Genomic DNA, 19,459 nt, shown 5'->3' on the forward strand with positions numbered 1-19,459 from the left:
TGCTATGTAGGAAGACAAAGTTGATATTTTTATAACAGTGCTCAAATTGAAGATGGTCTGAAGGCTGTGAGCTGGTGCTGGCTTCTGGAGTTTGCTTCTGATTACATAATTATCAGGTACATAGGATCTTGGCTGGTTTGATTACAGGCCTTGACTACACTATTGGGAATGTGATCTCCATTGGCCATGTGATTTGTCTTTTATGGACAAGGTATAATTTAGAAATGGAAAATTCTTTCTCCTTTTAAAAGATTAAAAAAATAGTTTCTCTGAAAATATGTTATTAAATTTATGAGGATATTACTAGGAAAAAAAAAAAAAGAGAGATGGACACAAGAAATAGAACTACTCACCTTAAAAACATCAGGTACAGGTGGAAAATTATGGAGATTTTAGATGTCTAAGGCTAGCCCTTAAGGGCAATTCCAGCCCCTGATTGATTACTCCAGGCCCACCGTATTTGCAAAAGTTCGCTATATTCTGCCATCTCACGTTTTTGCATTTTTGCTTTCAAAGCATATGGCCTGCTTCTTTTCCCCCTCCATTACTTCAGATTCATTTAATTCTCTGAACTCGGTGATGCTATGTGGGTATGAAATCGGGAGCAGTGTAAGCGGAAAATAAAAAGTAAGGCCCATGCAAGTTGCCATGAATGAGGTGACCTGATCTGATCTGACACAGATCTATGTCCCACTTATGCTCTGGGAAATGTTGGATACTGTATTTCAGTGAAAACGTCATTTCTGTACAAATGTGTGATGCAGAAGAAACCCGACCAGCAAAACCTGGCGATGTATCCCGTGGCATCTCCATGACAACATGGAGATGCACATGCCACATACATCCTTGTCGGGAGGCGAACTGCTTTTACTTTCCCTGCCGAAAAGGCAGGCCGAGGGGTAGCTGGCTGCAATAAAAGGTGCTGGGATTTAAGCCTGGAAATCACAGCTCACGATTCGTATGGAGTAAAAGCAGAGGCAGATCAAGGAGCCTCGTCAGAGAGGCGAGCCTTGTGCTTGGCCAAACCATGGCCTGGGTGCTGGCAGGTGTCCAGCGAGGCCAGGAAGCCACGTGGAGGAACTTTGCTGGGCTCTCAAAGTATTTCTGCAGGGCCATTGGTGCAACTTGCCAGCAGAGCTAGATAAGAACAGGCAGTAATTTGGGTTAATGAGTTATTCCGAGAGGTTGTTCCCTCTCTGCACGTGTAGAACAGAAGGGCAAGAGATCCCATGGAGGGCCCGGTGGCAGCAGCCACCATCGCCACTCCTTGGGGTCGCGAGGGATGCCAGGGCCTGGTCCAGCAGGCGGAGTGGGCAGCACCCACAGCCCTTGCACCATGAGGCTTCTTCTGAACTGATTCCGTGTCCCTCAAAGGGTCAGGCTGGCACTACGAACAGGAGCCCATCCCCGGCTCAGCATGCTCCTTTAATGGCTCCATGAGCTGCATGTTCAACCAAACCAAAAGGGCATGGCGTCATGTGCCCACTTCCCAGAGCAGCTGGGAGCAGGGCAGTGGGCACAGAGCTGTCCTGCTGGGTCCATCTCCTTTTGGTGCCCGCACCCACCCCACAGGCCGGCCGGTGCCATGCTGCCTCCTGCCCTGCATTGCAAGCCAAAGGGCACAGGATGGGTGCAGCAGCCAGTGTTGCCAAACAGCCGTGCGCTCAGCAGACGCCCTCTCCCTGCTGCCTTCCCAACCTGGCCCTTCCTCAGCCTCCCTGCCCACCGGTGTGGCTCATATCCCCTCCTGGAAGCAGCGGCGGTGCTGTAATTTCACACCCAACTGGCGATGCGCCGGCTCTTCTACGCGCCGTGCTCCCAGGCCCTGGCTGCCGCAGGCACCTTTAGCACAGCCGGTGGGGCTGAATTAGTGTCTGCAGTGCTCAGGAAATGTTCCTGCTATAAACAGGGTGCCCATAAAGCAAGGCTGGCCTTTCCATCATTGTTTCTGATTTCTGGGCTGGAACATGGGCAGTATGTAAGCAAAGCACCTTAAGCAAGTTAAGTTACCTCTGCTGCTCAGCTTTCCTTCCTGAGAATGGAGGTAATGATATTTGTAGAGCACTTTCTCACTTTTTTTTTTTTTTTTTTGTTTGTTTGAGATGTGCCACATAAAAGAGGGTTGTTAGCTTTTGCTGGGCTGTAAAAAGTTCTCAGCCTAACGATGGGGCACGGTGTGTTATCAGCAATAACAAAAAGTTACACTGATCTTTAGCATTTAGGGCTAGACCTTTGTTCTGCTTGGTTACTTATAATCTTTACAGTGGTGTGGCTTAGGCTTTTACTTTTACTTTTTTTTTTTTTTTTTTTTTTTTTCCACGCTATGTATGCGTATGTATAGTGTACATATGGTTGGCTTTTGCTTGTATTAGGGCCAAAGGTCACTTGTTTTAGCCTGCCATACAAATATCAGTTGGCGTCCTTGGAGTGACCGGCCTGTAGTCTGTGATTCAGCACATTTCCTCTGAAATAGAAGGAAAATTCGTTTGCCAACAGACATGAAACTGCATAAGAAACCATTGAGCCAAAAAGGACAAAAAGAAGGATTATGATCCCTAAGAAATGATCTGCCTGTGCTTCAGCATGTACTCTATGAACATTTTATGCTGACTGACAGTGCTTGTCCATATTTTGTAGATAACTTTTCATTTTTTTTTTTAACCATAAAAATGATTATTTCCCTCTACATGGCATCTAAAGAAGAAAATAAATTCCATATTAGTTCATGGGGCAATGGAAAGCTTTGTGCCTCCCAGTCTGGACAGCACAGTGCAAGGGTGGCAGTGTTCAGGCGTGGACAAGTTCATGGCAGGCATAATGGGGCCCAGGACTGAGGAGTCTTAGGTATGTTCATGTTTAACAGCATTTCCAATCTTATGTCTAACTATGCACACCAGGAAGCCGTAGACAGAGGAAAAGCCATCACAGATGACATTAGTTCATAGCAGAGATAACAGCATAAGCAGCAAAGTCAAGCCCTAGATAGGTCCTCGTGGCCTAACAGCCCTCAGTCTGAAAAGCAGCGTCTGGACACGACAGCAGGGTGTACAAGCTGTGGGGCAGCCCCTGGTGCTGGGTGAACCCATACCCCAGCCCTAGCTTGCAGGCAACCACCTCAGGAAGCAGCAGTAGTGGTGGAGCAGCAATTGAAATGATGATGATTGAGTTCGAGGGGGTTCAGAAAGTATTTGGCATATCCTGTGGGCTGGGGCTGGTGTTCCTGATGGATGCCGACCTTTGATGAGAAGAGAATAATTAACCTTTCTTTTGTTTACAGATAACTGAAACAATTAGCACTACACAGGCTCCCCCAGGGCTCTTCAGGAATCTGAATCAAGCAGCAGGGTTGTTTGGCTAGTGGCTAGGGTACCAATTAAGGTAGAGATCAACCTGAACACAGCAATTTTCTTGTGGTGGGATAGAAGTGGAACAGAAACAGGACAGGTAGCCAGGAGGGCTCAGGCCTAGCTAGAGGAGCCTCTAGCACTGTGACCCTAAACAAAAGCTGAGAGAGGGATTTTTGGGCTCAGCACTTTCAAGCAAAAGACTTCAAAAGGCAATCAGAACTCCCACTTTTATTGCCCTTTGTTTTAGATGTTCAAGGAAAAAGGGCTCTGTGCATTCTTTGTTAATCAAGAGCACTGATTTAAAGAATTACTTGGCTCCATCACGTTTCTCACATGAATAGGACCATCCCCAAATAACTCCAGCCCCAAACTGATCTGGGCAGTGTAACTGATATGGGTGGAAAAGAATAATATTCTACGTATTTCTGAGGAAAAAGTTCTTATATTATAGACTTCTGTAATAAATATATGCAGGAGTTCAAAGCAGCAAAGAATTGGATAGGCTATTATTCTCCAATCAATTTATTTTTTTAAGTCTTAAAGGATGCTAATTTTAAATGAGATGTTCTTCTGATAAATTCTACAATTGAGGGGATGTAAATGCACATTCTTAATGAATGCTATTTTTTCATATTTGATTGCGGTAATCCAAATGATCCTATTTAATATCAAGGACAGAGCTGGTATCTATTTTTTGATAACTGTTTTGCATAGCATACTCCATACAGTTAAAATTTCTGGAGAACTGTCTTAGAGGACAGGACTCTGGTAGGATGGTCCTGGTGGTGGCTTAACCGGCACCTCCTGCAGACGGAGCCACAGCCTGCTGGAAGGCCACAGGGCGGAAAGTCTCAACATCCGAGTTTGTGGCCAGCAAAATATTTTGCTCTACTAATCCTTTCCTGCATTGTTCTAATATCAAGCATCACCTGTTCAATTTTCAAAGACTGAGATGTGCTTTACTTGTCTCTTTTTTGCTTTCATCCTGTTGTCAGAGCTGGAAGGTCTTGCTCTAGTTGCCAGTCTTCCTGTCCAGTTGTCCCTTCTCCAGCCTGAAAACAATCTTCTTCAGCCTTTCAAGATATGTTTGACTGGCTTTCCATCCTCAGGATGATACATTTAAAAAACACAGTCTTTGGAAAGTACAAAGCTTCATTTCTCAGGACTGTGCCTGTGAAATTTGTGGGAAAAGAGTATTAGAAGGTTTTGGACCAATGCAACTCTGTGTGATAAAAATCCTTTTAACAAGTTAGCTTTTTATGGTAATTATATGCACTGTAGGTCAATGAGAACGTACAAGAAATATTGTTTATGTGCATAATATAAACAGTCGTCATTATCAACATTGCAGAATAGGGAAGAAGACAAAAAGCAGATATTGTAGACATGGTGGTAATGGGATGTTCATAACAGGAATATTTTTATTTAATTCTTTGTGGTGATATGCCACTATTTAAGTTTAGCAGTGTTCCATGTCATATACGGTTTTCTTAAGATTTATAAAAAGATCAAGAACCAGACTTTAACTAAAGAAGCCAAGCTGAGTGTAATGCAGATGAGAAACAACATGGTACTCAGCAATGTTTTCAGGCATCATGAGCTAAAATTCACAGCCAGCTGGAAGTCACTTGGAATTACAAGGGCACCTGTATACCTGCTATCTTCATCCACTGCAATGCTTTATTGTTAAGCATTATTATTCAGGTACTATGCTGTCTTGCTGTCTGCAGTTCATAGATACTGAAAGAATTTTAAGGCAGACATAGTCAAATTTTCAGAGAACAAGAGATTGAGAGCCCAAAATTTCAACTCCTACAGAGACTTGCTTCATGGCTTTGGACAAAATATCCACTCTCCTTTCACTGTCTCTGTAAAAGAGGGCTAATATTTGTGTCTCATGGGATGATGTGGGATTAATAGGTTTTGGATGCATAAATTGCATTGAAGATGGAGAGATCCAAGTCTTATTTCACAGTAGCCGTGCAATTGCAGCACAAGCAGAGCAGACCCGGCCTCCCCTCAGCTAGGGACAAACAGCTTGGAACTCGGCAAGTACTCTATCCAGCTAGAACAAATACAATTTTGCAGTCCATTGATTTCCATTTACAATGCCAAGTTTTATTTGATTTATTTTTTGAATATCTGTGTGCCACAACACCAACTTCCTTTTTTTTTTTTTTTTTTTTTCCCCTCTTTAAAGGAAGTGCCACTGGCATGTGATCCTCATTAGCCTAGCAGTATTTAGTTAAAAGATCAGCTGACAAACAAAATGGGATCATTTAAGACAGTTTTGATAATGCAGCCTAAAATTCCCTTCTCTTTATTTAACTCTAAGACATATGAGAAGGAATGTAGGATTTCTGAGCGTATCGGGTGACTATATGGCTGTATGGACTATGTAGAGGTGCCTCGTGTATGCAGATAGGGCTAGATTAAACAACTGTACCCTAGGTGTTATTTAATGACTTAACAAATAACGATAGCAAACACATGAATGTCATTTGGGACAAACTCTACCCTCCAGTGTGACCGCCTGCATTTCCCTGGTGCTGCACAGTGACCAGCAGAGCGTTGTGCAGCATCAGGCTGGACTCCTCCTGGTGTTGGCACGCGTGGCGTGGATCCTGGCCTGGGGGCCTCTCCTGGAAGCCTGGTTTGGGGCCATCCCACCACTCGCACAAGCAGCCTTCAGATTCTCCCTGCCAGCCTCCCTTCACCCAACAAGTGGGTCTCTGTCCCTGATGGCAAAGCTCAGCACCTGCCACTGAGCAGACGCGCTCGATACTACTGAATGAGGACAGGTATGGGTGGTGTTACCTCACCTAGAGGAACTGGTACGGGGACTAGGAGCAGTGGGGAGGGAGGAAGAAGAGGGAGAGAGCAGCTACTGTCAATACAAGCCATGCACTGATGTCCTCCAAACTCTTGGATGCAAAGTAGTTGCTGATAATACAAAGTACGCACCATGCATATGGGTGCAGAGACAATTTGACCTGTCAGTGGGGAACTATGGTGAAACTTGCACTGCCATGGCTCACACCGGTCAGCGCGTATGGGTGGATGGAAGATAGGGCTGTCAGCTTCTGTGAGCCCCCCTGCTCCTCGGTGAAAGGGAGCTGGCCACTTTCCCACCAGCGGCCCCAGCTCTTTCAGTTACAGCCAGTCAAGTCCAATGACATCAAATATTAATCTGGCACACAACTTGGGCTGTCCGAGTGCGTTTTGTAACCAACAGCGTATCCAATCCTTGGGACCTGATGACAATCACTCCTTTGTTGTCACATCGTTCAGTCACTCTAACCCAGATTCTCAGTCAATTCAGAGGAAAGAATGGTGCTTCAGAGGACTGATTATGGCAAAAGTGCTTCAAAAAATGAACAGAGGGAAGGCAGGGCTGCAGCTCATCACAAAAGATCCTACCATAAAACCTGGAGAATGAACAAGAAGCCTTAGTTGATCTCACAGCAAGAGGCTCTGTTGTTATTTTGCACACAGCTTCTCTGCAGGGCAGCCTTCAGAGCATCCCGAATCTGGTGTTTGGGCTCACGGTTCGCTCAGAGTTCTCTGTACAAGATTAAAGCCAGTGAGAGAAAATGATGAACAGCCCCTAAATTATTCAGAGAAAGCAAAGAAATAACCTATAGGCTAAAAAAGAATTCTTCCTAATAATTTGAGCCAAAAGTCAAAGCACATTAGCATATGAAGACTGGAAGAGTCAGAGAAATAGCTTGAAGGAAATTGCATGTCTATAGTCCGGGAGGAAAATGTGCGAAATCACTTAATTTAGTAATATACCTGGCATACTTAAAGAAAAGGGAAGTCTCTACGCTGTATTGGCACCACCACTGACTTTATCGTGTGTGGAACAGGTGGCTCAAGGAACAGGTAAGAAATAAAGAGAGTTTTTTAGGCATTCAGAGGGGTTCTGTCATGGAGGTTTTTTCACAAGGTGTTTCTGAGTGGGGTGGAAGGGGAGAAAGGGTCAGCAGCCTAGCGTGATGGCCTGCAGAGTCCCTGTTATGATGCTGAGAGGCAGGAGCTACCTCGGCTATGGAAAACAGCCTGCCTGGGGGGGGTTTCTCTAAGAGACCAGCACGCGTGCTTTTGGGCAGCTCCCAGTCCTTGGGTAGCTGGTAAGAGCCTTTGATATTCCCAATGTTGGGGACAGGCCTCGGAGTCCGAGCTGTTTATTTTTAAGAACAAACATTTGGCAAATGAAGAAAAAATAGACCCGGGCATGTGGTTAAGTGTGTGTGATGTCACACCGAAAGCTACTTCTGTGGCACCAGAGTGCAAAATCCAAACGCGTTGCTAAAGCTGAAAAGTAATTGCTGCCTGGAAGGCTCAGTAACCTCGTGTCTGCTCCCGTCAGTGTTTGGACATGCACACACACGGGCCATCTTAGCAGCTGATCCCCTTGGGGAGGACAAGGAGAAAAAAGAGGCACAGGGACGGGCAGGCCACCCCTGAAGCCTCGGTGTTTTGCTCCCAGAGGTTTGCGGTGTAGTAGTCAGTGCAGCAGTTATTCTGCAAATGGCGAGCTCTGGTCTAGTGCTGTCAGTCTCCCGCCCACGGCTTACGAACACCTACATTCCCTTTAAAAATAAAATCGTAACAGCTCTGAATACAAATGTGCGAAAGCTTTACTATTTAAAGGGATCTTCTGTAGAAACTATGTCAAACGTAGCTCTTTCTAGAATGGCACCCAAGATGACTCTCTGCAGATGCTGATTTCTGCGGATGGACTACTCTTTAGGCAAAAGCAGCTCCGAAAATCAGGAAAGGACTGGAAACTGCGCAAGTTTCCAGCTGGAAACCTCAGCAGTTGTCTTGGATGATTGCAGCCTGGTGCCTGGAGAAGCCTCTGTGGGCAGCTGAGGATGGGGACAGTGCGGGCCTACAGCACGGGCAACACGCTGGGTCTGCTGTGCCCCCACAGAGGCTCAGACGTGCCCTTGACATTTCCTCCCGTGGCTGTGTACTGGCCAATTTGGGTTGGAGTGTGCACAGCTCTTGGCCTCCATGCCTTCCACTAAGGAATCATACAGTCATTAGGGTTGGAAATCCCTTCAAGATCATCTGGTCCAACCATCCCCCTACCACCAATGTCACCCACTAAACCATGTCCCTAAGCACCACGTCCAACCTTGCCTTGAACGCCCCCAGGGATGGTGACCCCACCACCTCCCCGGGGAACCTATTCCAATGCCTGACTGCTCTTTATTGTATCTCACTGACACAGGCTGCCCAGAGAGGCTGTGGAGACTCCCCCCTTGGAGAAGCCTCCTGGACGTGGTCCTGGGCAACCTGCTCTGGGTGGCCTCTGTGAGCAAGGGTTGGGCCAGGTGACCTCCAGAGGTCCTTCAGCCATCCTGCGATTCTGTATTTAAGGAGGAAAGCAGGACGTTGGAACAGGAGTGAATGCCTCAACACCTGATATCCCCTTTGCCAGGTAAGCTGATAGTACAAATTCACCCTGTCGTAAGGCATTAAATGTTTCTGCTCTGACTTGCGCCTGTTCCCAGCTGTTGTCAGCACAACCATTAGCTGCTTGCATCAAGACATTAAGCCAAGTCCTGGCTCCAGTGAGGTCAGTCATAAAACTCAAATTGATTTCAGTGGCACTAGAAATTAGTCTCCCAGACAGTGGTCAGGAGGGAGGAGTTGGAGGGCAGTTTGCTGTCACCTAATGGGATGAGTTTCACTTAAATCGCTCATTTGGGGTGGTACACTGAACTTCCGTGTGCGAGTGTGTGCACAGCACACAGGCATGGCAGTTATGCCACTAAGAGACCCGATGTTGATAGCTACTAAAAGCGATTTCCAAACTTTCTCATACATGCAGATGACTGTTTCAGGCCTGAGGGATGTGGACATCCTGGCTTCCGGCTCTATATGGCTGGCGGTGCCTCATCTATCTCGCACAGTTTAGTGCTGATACACTGTTTGTTTAATTACTCAACCAGAAAGAAGTATTAAATGGTGTTTCATAATTCCTTATTGCAATATGTGCCTTCCAGTAATTACCTCACGCGTTCTCTGATAGTGTAAGAAAAGCCCTCCCCTCCTTATCTCCTGCATGTACGACTACACACCTCTTTCAAACTGGATTTTGTTCTTTATCCTTTTTTTTTTTTTTTCCTTCCAGTTGCATTTAGACTGCTATCAAGACAAATGTGCAAATCTCTGTGAATGCCCTTTGATGCATGTTTACATTTCCCCCTTGCTTTTACAAAAATGCACACGGACTACATTGTTTTGATTTCCCATTTGCTTTTCATTTCTCTGTAGTTTCCAACTGTGACCGCCTTTTTAATATATTGTTTTCAGCCTCCTTCCATCCTGCACACATATGAGGTGAGATGTACTTTCTTCCATCCTGGACCTAAATTTTAAATTAATCATTAACCTGAACTTTTTCCTCTGAGCTTGCGCAGGAGAATCTACAGCTCAGTCATGTCTGCTCTCCTGTGGTAAGACAAGGCTTAGGTTTGTTATAATCACTAGCAGTAAATACTGTATCCATTTTTAGAGAATTATCCAATCTGCTCCTATTTCCTGATCTTTCTTCTCATTCCTTTGTTATGATATGCATTCTGCCTCTTAATTGTTTCCATGTGAAATGGCCTCAGTCCGAGCAGTTGCAGCGAATAACGTCCACTTCAAAATGTCAGCTTTTGGTTTCAGCAGATAACCACGGTCTGGTTCCTCTCTGCATGCAGTAGTGCTCTTTAAGGACAAGCAACGTCTTCTGCAGTCTTGTTAAGTGAAAAACAGTAAAGAACAAACCTCACGGACAAAAGGCAGCTTAGCAAATGTCATTTCTACCCGTTGCCAGCAATCTTGATCCCATTTTTGATTTCTGCACAGCTGTAACATTTTCCTTGCCTTTCAGCATAGCTAAATAGTATTAGGAACTAACTTAGCATCCCTCACATGGACTGTGCTAAAATGTCCTTTGTTAAATAAGCGGGGTGTCCCTATTATGTTTGCAGTGTCGAGGCTGCTTTGCTGAAAGCCCCTTCATCACCGTGGAAAGCTCTGCTGGTTTTGCTGCATTTCCCCTGCTCGGTACAGGGCTGGATGCGCTGAGCTGCGAGGTGTGAAGGAGCATTCTGGAGGAGAAGGAAGCTAAATATATTCTGCTACAAGATTTCTGCCATTCCTCTCGCCACCCCCAGATCCCAGAGACTACAATGGCTTATGCAGGGCTTTACATATGCAGCAAATGGTGGGGGAGGAAAATTCCCACAGATGAAGAGCTGCAGCCCAGTACCACCACCTCCACCTACAGCACACAGCCTGCAGTGGTGCTGGGGTGGGGTTTGAAGGAAAGCTCTCCAATCGTTGCTTCCACAGAGAGGTCCTACACGACTGCATTTAGGAAAGGATGCCTGGCTACAGGGAGACCCTTCCCTACAGCTTTGCTGTAGCCACCTGGACGAGGTGGGGAGGAGGGGATTTCCTCTTCGACCCCCTGTGCTTAGTGCTCCCTTTTCCTTAGCTCTAAGGGACTTGCTAGCCTGTGGGGGTTATTTTCTTTCCAGCCATCCTTTGGCCACCTTCCTATAAGCAGTCTGTGAGCTATCCATATGCCTACAGGAGCTGGGTGCTGTGGATGTTCCCTGGGAGGCCAGGAGCCTGACGACATGCTCTCCATCTCTTATGAGCGCATTGCCTTGTTAGTGTTTAAGGAGCACAACTCCCTGTCAACGCAGAAGAGCAAACAAGAGTTTCCTCTCATTTGCCCCTGACTTCATGCTTACATAATCCCACTAATTTCATTTGCATGAGACCAGAAACAGATCCATAGTCTCTTGGTGGAGATGATTTTGCAGAGCTGTGATCCTAGCCAGAAGGGCGAGCAGGAGTCCACTTCCCATGCACAAACCTCCACGCCAGAAGCGGTGTGCGGGGTGGCTCTTTTCTGCCCACCCGAGGTTTTTAAGGACATTTGCGGGCCTTGTATGCAGCGGGATGGAGGCAGAGGAGGGCGACTGAGCTGCCCTCCCTCCTCTCCAAGTGGAAGCGGCCTCGCAGGCTGTTTTTATCTCCAGGTACACAAAAGGAAATTAAACAATTAGAACGGATAGTTCAGAGCTGTATGCTCCGAGGGGAAGAAATTACTATTGGTTTGACAGGTCCGTAAGTGAATTACTTATTTATGTAGCTCAATAGATTTAATATTAATCACAGATGAAAGACACAAGTTAAACATGCTTCGCAAACACGCGGGTTGACTCCTTATTTACCCACGAGTGGCTCGGGCTAGCCTTGCTGCCAGGACAGCCATGGACAGGCAAGGCCGGGATAGCGCAAGTGAAAAATGAATGAAAGCAAAAAAATAGCTCTTAAAAGTTTCAAATGTTGGAATTGCTCTAAGAGATAACACAAAAGAAGGATATAAAACCCACGGCTGGATGTCAATGTTTGCAAGCAATCGTACATCTGAGCTTCAGCAGCTTTGGGCTACTCTGGGGCATCAGACAAGCGAAACACGTTGCCCTCCCAACCCGCTGAGTCTCCTATTCCTGTCCAAAGCTGGCACGGGTAAAAGCAATCAGCGCCTTCTCATTACTTGCCTGACACTTTGCCTTGATACCACTGAAAAAGTCTCCAGAATGTATAGGGGGAGTCAACTGAATTTTTTAAAGCATCACGCACACAATGTACATCAGGTGGAAAAACGCTCTTGGAATCTGCTATCCCATGGGTGAAACGGCTGAGGAGAAGAAAGCTCCTGTCAAAGGAAACCAAAAGAAAAGAGCTTTGGAGCAAATTTTAGGCATAGTAAACTCCCTCTGAAATGTGTCTGTGCCGTCATCTTCTTAAAGATCCTTGAAAATTGTACGTTTTTCATGCCTTATATCTTTAAAAGTATCCCACTCTTTTTTCTTTTTTTTTTTTTTTCCTGGGCCTAGTCAATGTTGCCATCTAAGCAGCCAGAGGGTCTCTTCTAAGCAATGTGAAAAAAATGTGCTTGTAAAACTGTGCAAATACCTATTAAAAAAAGGATAAATAAAACTGCTGTGGTTACAAGTGCTGCATTTTGAGCTAGAACTGAATACTTATTTACATGAGAGAGCATGGTAGTTCTGGTCTACTGATAAATAATGTGCATTAAAGCCTACGCAGCTTACAGTCCACTGAATAAAAAGTGGATTTCATTTGAAAAAGAGATCAGTGGTGTAGTGCACTACTACTGGTTTTACGCAAAATAACTCGTTTTGAGGCTTACTGAAAAAGTAGCTATTTTGGTAGTAATTTCTTTCTTTTGATTTTAAAACACGTTTAGGACTTCTCCTAAAGGACACAGTGAACTAATACTCAAAGAAGATTGCGGGTGAGCACTCGCGGCACCCTACAGCAAAGTGGCAGCCCAGATGCAGATGGCCAGACCCTTCCCTTGGTCTTTGTGCTGTTCAGCTGGCAGACGGAGGCTCCAGCAGGTTTTTTGGCAGCTCTTTCTGTCTCCAGCAGGCCGTTTTGGTGGCCCTTTGGCACCAAGGATGCCCACGAAGGCCAGCAAAGGCATCAGGGCGAACGGTCAGAGGAACGGGGACACAGCCTGCGCAGGATGGGGTTGTGATACTTGACTGCTCGAGCAGCTAGCACTAATTTGAGCGGCCCAAAGGTCACAACTATTTATGCAGATAAAAGGTCAGTGGCAAGCTGGCATGCGGCTGCGGGCTATCTTGGTACGCGCTGCGCCCCAAGTGCTGATGTCTGCTTCTGGTTCACAATTTGTCTTTACGCGCAGACTTTCAGGCCAAGCTCTGGCTGAAATAAAACGTGTCGGGGAAAGAAGTCTCTGCCGCGTGAGTTGATGCCGCTAGGAACCAGCTGCAGTTTTTGTGGCTCGGGTTCGTCTGTAGCTAAATCAAACCTTTGAATCATTATTTATAAAAGACAGCCAAATTCTGAACTGTTTGCTCAGTGTTTAGTCAGCTCTTGCACGGATAAACTCCTGTGAAAGCTATGCCTGATGGCAGATAAGGGAAAAACTGAATAAGATGCTCGGGGTGCGACCCAGTGAAAGGCAGCCCGCGGCAGGTCTGGGGGCTCCGGCAGCGGTGGGCTTCTGCCGCCACCAGTGTCTGGGCAGAAACCGCCCTGAAACTGCAGGACCTTACAACACGGGGCTAGGAGACATGGCCTGAATTGCCAGAGCAGGTTCAGGTTAGGTGAAACACCACCTATGTGGGTGAAAAAGGGAAGCAGATATACTGTGTTTAGCCTAGGTTCTGTACTATATTTGAAACTTTTACAGTCAGTAAGTATTAGTGCCACATCCTTTGCTGTCATTAGGAAACAAAATCATTTCCAACCTTTGGTTCCAGCAGTTGTCTGCCCGCCCGCACCAATTTTAAACAAAACCCCTTAATGTTCTGTTGTAAATCAGTCCTGTACGGCCTGGTCTCCAATACAACGTGTGCAAAATATTTGGTGACATTTCATTCCCTAAACAAAAGGTAATGGGAAAGCATCATTATATTGATTTGTTTTCCATCACAAACGTATTTGGCAGCATGCCCTAATTAAGGTTGTAGCAATAATTTTATTATAAGCACTGCTTTGACTCCCCCGGTAATTTTTTAATAGGAGTTAGCTATTATTCTGTTTTTGTTTGCTAGTTTAAAAAATAAAAATAAAAATGTTGGAATGAAAAACTCCCATGTAGAAAGCAACCCAAGCTGGCTGTCTTCAGACCTGGAAAAGCATGTCTTTTCTCTGGCCATCTCTTCCCATCAGAATGGACAATTTCCAAGTTCGTTCTTGACTGCCCCACACCCAGGGAAGCTTAAGCAGTGGCTTGAGCACCACTTGCTGGGATGCATTTTGTCAAGCTCATTATTTTCATATCCTTTCTTTACTCCGTGTTGCGTGGGGTCAGCTGTAGGCAAACTGAAAGAGACCCATAAGAGTGGTGTAGTCTGATTGCTGAAAAAGCATTTTTTATGTGTGTTTTCCCACTGAAAATGACAAAATTCCAACCACTGCGTATTTGCCAGTACTTTGTCAGTTATGTTCATCAAACCAAAGAATCTCCATGGGAGAGGAAAGTTCAGCTTGGTGTCCATAGACACCCTGCACGCAGCGTAAGTGGCTCACAGCTGGCACAGTGCAGCAGTGCACTTGGTGCCTGTGCCGGGCTTCCCACGGATGAAGTGCTCTGGCCCACCAGTGGGAGTGCAGATGACTCTTGAAGACTTTCTCTTTCGCTCAGATCTCTTCAAAGGAAAGAAAAATAAGCCTTCGCAGAAACTGGAGAAATTGGAACGCATTCTGCCACTTCCTGGATTTCGTGCTACGTCTTGTGTTATTATTTTCAGTCCCTGAAAAACAGAACTGTCCTGTAGGTAATGACTGGGATTTCTAATTAGCACATCTCTGTTACCTTGGAGCAAATACATTTTCTATGCTTCCCCTCGTATTATGGTATTTTAGAAAATGAAACAGAAAAAAAAGCAAGATCTATCTCATAATGAGTGCTGAGGGCCATCAGTTCCTGTATTTCAAGAACATGGGCTAGAAAGGGGATTGTCTACTGCCTCTGCCCAGGCTGCCTTCCCACTTTCTGCATCTCCAAGGAGAGACTGCATTCCAGAAGTTTTCCTCATAGGAGTCCAGAAGATACTGTAGGCTGATGGGCAGTGTTCCACCAGAAATCCTCATAAAATGGAAGCAGCTGTTTATCTGTTTCACAGAGAGAGAGAGGGAAAGAGAGACTGTGAGGCTCACCAGCTTTCTACCCTTTCTCCTAGCCTAAAGCCTATGACTAGATCTCACACTGACCTCCAGCATCCCTCAGTTTTGTGTGAGTGCGCCCACATACATTTTTGGACTCTCCTGTCTTGTTTCCTTTCAGTGCTTGGTTACAGTCCAGTTAAAGACTCAGCTGTAGGTCACCTAAATCAGCTTTAAGATGACATCCAGCCTCGAGTTGGGAGCCATGTAATTCCAACAGTAGAGCTCTGTATCCGCTAACTGCAAAACTGAATGGCTTCTCAAGGGGCTCTGATGGCTCATGTTAAAGCACCACGCTGCTAGAGCTGCCTTGCTATCTATATCTGAGTCGCTTAAACGCTAATTCGGATATGTCTGCATTGCCTTCAGCATTGACACTGCTATACAACATAATATTCTGAATGCATTTGACACATTCCCTTCTCTTTGGGACTCAGAACATCTGGAGATTAAATGTAGTGCTCTAATCTATGCACGTCCTACTGAAACTGAGGTGTTGGGAGGCATCCCTGGCCCTGTTCCCCTATAATATGTTTGTATCAGAGGCGGTGGCTTCCATTTAATGCTGTCAACAGACCTGTATTTTTTCCTAACAGCTACTACCGTCCAGGTGAGGTGCGGCTAGCTGGATAAGCAGGCACCCCAGTTCCTGCAAATTCTCTGCACTCTGGGTTGTTGGATCAATATTTGCTGTCAGGGTACCGTGAAGAAGGACTTCTCATTCAACACCTTGAAATTTTGAACACAGCACGGAAGTTCTTCCTTGCTGAGGGCTGGACGGGCCTTCCAAGCACATCTGAGTGGCTAAATATCGATTTGCTCCTTAGTTTCATCCCTGCGGCACTGGCTGTGTGATTTAAAGTTGGGACTGGAGATGAGGCCCTTTCTCAGGGTGGCAGGTTCTCTGCTACAAACAAAACTGAAATAAAATTGGACCTGCTACACAAAATCAGCCATACGCTATTTTCCCTCTATGTGCAGCAGGTAGATAAATGCTAAGTTTAAATACCCGCTACCAGCGGAGAACCTTCTTCTTCTTACCCGAGAAATTCACTTTTAAAAATTGCAATTAATTTCTAATTAGGTTGTTCAACTTATTACTATGGTCTACATAGAAATGACATAGCAGAATTTGAGGAGGCAGCTCTAGCGTTTTATACCATTGCACAGTGCTCTGTGTACATCAATCCACGGAGTCCATTAAAGCATCATTAAAACTAGAGAATAAATTGAGTTTACACAGTATTAAATATGCTACATAAAGTACTCGTGAACGTTGCTGGCACATACAGCTCACCTAGTCTCCTACCTCAAATTGCTTTTGTAATTTGTTGCTCCGATCCTGGAACTGGACTTACATAAGGCAGTATTTCTGCGTGGAAAAAAAATAAAAAATAATGCAGAGCACACACAAACATTGACAAATCTATTAGATTACATACCAGAGCGAGAAATTATCACACTAACAAGTCCCACTGCACCGGGCCATTGTGACAGCCGGCTGCGTGGCTGCTGTGCCGGAGGTGTCCACCCGGCAGCCTGCAGCTGTACCCAGCCCGCTGCTGCATTTCCGAGCCTCCCGTGGCACACGCGGACCCACGAGGTGCCAGCCCGGCTGCTGTGCTGCAGCTCTGCGAGGAAGGGCAGCGGCTCCAGGAGCTGGGAAGCTGCAGCTTTACCTGCCCGTGGCTGCTGCTGGGCGGAGGGGTGACCTCTCCTCTCTGCCCCTCCTGGCAGCGGGGCGTTCGCTTTCACGCGCGGCGGCTGTTGGCGAAATTCCCTGCGAGTGTAATTGCAAGTGAACTTCATCGCTGATCTCTGCAACAGATGGAGTCGGGGTGGGGGTGGCGATGAAACCCACAGGAAATGGGTGCTGCTGAGGGAAAATGCAGATGGAAAACAGGAGACACAGAAGAACAGGGAAAGGGGAGAGAAATAGATCGGGGAACCAGAGGGCACGGGAAACATACGGCAGAAAGAGGATTATCTTCATGACTTCCTCAACCTTTAAAGGAAACTGAATATAACTGAATACTATGAATAATTTAATGCATTACAGATATCCAATAGTTTAAAGGACACATACAGAAAAAAAAATATGCTATGGTGGCCAGGATCTCCGGAACGTGAAACACTTGCATTCAAGTCCTGGCTCCACTGCAGACCCTCAGGCTGCAATTAAAGAGCCTGCATTTTGTTTAAGCCCCAGGCCTAAGGTTTCCTATAGCCTCAGTGCTCTTGAGATGGCCAGCAGCAGACTGCAGGAGCAGGACTCGGACAAGACAATGTCTCAAACAGCCCTTCCACAGTCATTTGGGCAATTTTTTGGGGGTCCATTGTACCATTTGGTCCATTTGGGGGTCCATGTAGAAATACCTAATTTCAGTCAATTCCTTGAGTTACTGAAGTAGCCTGCCTGTGAAGCCGGGTGTACAATGGTTCACCTCTCCAAAACATGGTGGAGATCGAGGCATAAAAAACTGTGATGTGGTTCGCACAAAGCATGCGAGCACCACCGTGGCTTGGGCTGCCCTGGTACCTGAGCCACTGCCACGGGGTTAAGGACCAGTGCCAAGGCAGGGCTTAATCCATCTGGCATGGCACGGTGCACACATGGCCTTTTCCTTCCCAGGACCCATGCTAGGATCTCCACAGAAGACTGTTTTGCTCCACACGGGTGCACCAGCCCATGTGGCGTGCCAGCGCTCACGAACGCGCTGCTCCAGATTCGATGGTGCGACATGCATGCACCCGGAGTGCTGCTATGCCGCTTTTATCCCAAAGCTGGGAGGGAGGGGGTGATGATTTTTTTGGTCAAGAACTTGCCTGCAGTGATTCACGCCTCTGGGACTGCAAAGACGTTGGGAACGTCAGAGCAATCCTTCAGGGGGGCACGGGGAGGAGGAAAACTGCCACAAGACATCTTCATGCCTCACCTGCTTGCATGGAGCATGGGCTAGCCACAGGTGAGGGAGGACTGACTGCTGCTGTTTTGTGTTGCAGAGGCACGAGGAGGCGTGCATGGCAATGATGTGGGCATTTATTGCTTTCTCTGAAAAGTATTTTCCTCACCTAGGCGCGTGTTACACGTTTAAAAAAGCGTTACTGGAGCTGGAAAGGATGATGGTGTGGATGTGCTTGGTTTTGAGGCTATGAACGTGTGTGTTTAAGCGGGACGGAGGCCTGAAAACCTAAAGGATCACAAAACAGCAACTTCAGATTTCAAGACTTGAGGCCAAGTTGAAGTATAACGTTGTTTTCTATGTTCTCAGTGACCATAAGGTAAGGAGGAGAGGCTGAGAGGCGCTGGGGTTGGAGGAGTCCCCGCACACTGCCAGCAAGGACTTGTCCTGTGTTTCCTTTGCTCCTCAATCCAGCGGGCACCAGGTCAGCTCCGCAGAGAGCAGGCCCGAGAATTGCAGCTCACAATCAGAGGGCAAAAATCACCGAATTTTCCCCCAGGAGTCTGCCCACACCAGCTCCCCTCACACGCAGCCCGTTTATATGGCCTGCTGGCCTCGGGGGCTGCCTCGGCAGGGGAGCGAGGCGCCTGTGCCACCCGGGAGCTGCTGCCCTGCCTGTGGGGTGCAGGGGGCCGTAGTGTAAGCACCGTGTGCCACCTCGGCGACGTCTGCACTGCGTGGGAGCTGCTTGCACAGCGTGAAAAGGCGACGGGGAATTTGCGTTTGGGCCCGGGTCACAGAGTCAGGCTTGAGCACCGGTGAGGCTGAGCACCGGGCGGCTGCCCCCCGGCCATTTTGCCTCGGGGGCAGCCGCCCCCTGCCCTCCTCAGGCGCAGGGGCAGGGCAGGGAGGCCTCCTCCACCCCTCCCTGTGCTGGTTGTGCCGTGCCGGGCCGGGCCGGGCCGTGCCGTGCTGCCCAGCCCCGTCCCGTCCCATCCCAGCCCCGTCCCGTCCCGTCCCGTCCCCCCCGGCGCTGCCCCTCAGGCCGGGCCGTGCCCCGCGCACTGCGGGCGGGGGGAGGGGAGGCGGCGGCTGGCCCAGGCTGCGCGTGTCCCAGTGACGCATTGCAGGTACGAACCCGCCAATCAGCGCGCGCCCAGCGGAGTCCCTGCGCGACGCGGCTTTTTTCTAGAATCCTCCTCCGCCGGGAAAAGTAGTCCCTCAGCCCCCCCCTTCCCCTTCCTTCACACCCGGCCTTGTGGCGAGCGGGGCTCCCCCCTCTCCCCCCTCCCCGGTCCCTTCTCGACTCCCCGGGGCGCAGAGCGGGGGTGCGGGGAGGCGGCGAGGGGGGTGCGGGAGGGCCCGCATGGGCAGCGCGGGGGGGAGCCGGGACTCGTTTCGCGGCGCCGTTTCCCCCGGCGGAGAGGGAGCGGCGCGGAGCGATCCGGGCGGGCGGTGAGG

At 47.6% G+C, this 19,459-nt stretch overlaps 1 long non-coding RNA gene across 4 annotated transcripts in view; it reads left to right on the plus strand.

Moving 5' to 3' along the window:
- Positions 1–13,368, plus strand: part of LOC309876923 — a 53,358-nt gene extending 39,990 nt beyond the window's left edge. For 2 of the 4 annotated variants that reach the window (XR_014317283.1, XR_014317284.1), the window contains exons 8-11: positions 5,872–6,148; positions 8,590–8,799; positions 10,343–12,194; positions 12,643–13,368. This is a non-coding gene — a long non-coding RNA (uncharacterized lncRNA). Of the gene's footprint in view, positions 1–5,871; positions 7,233–8,589; positions 8,800–10,342; positions 12,195–12,642 lie in introns of all 4 variants that reach the window. The other 2 variants (XR_014317282.1, XR_014317285.1) reach the window with 2 other exon arrangements.
- The last annotated feature ends 6,091 nt before the right edge of the window (positions 13,369–19,459 follow it).

Source organism: Aythya marila (genome assembly GCF_965140915.1).
Source record: "Aythya marila genome assembly, chromosome: 3".
Lineage (NCBI taxonomy): Eukaryota > Metazoa > Chordata > Aves > Anseriformes > Anatidae > Aythya > Aythya marila.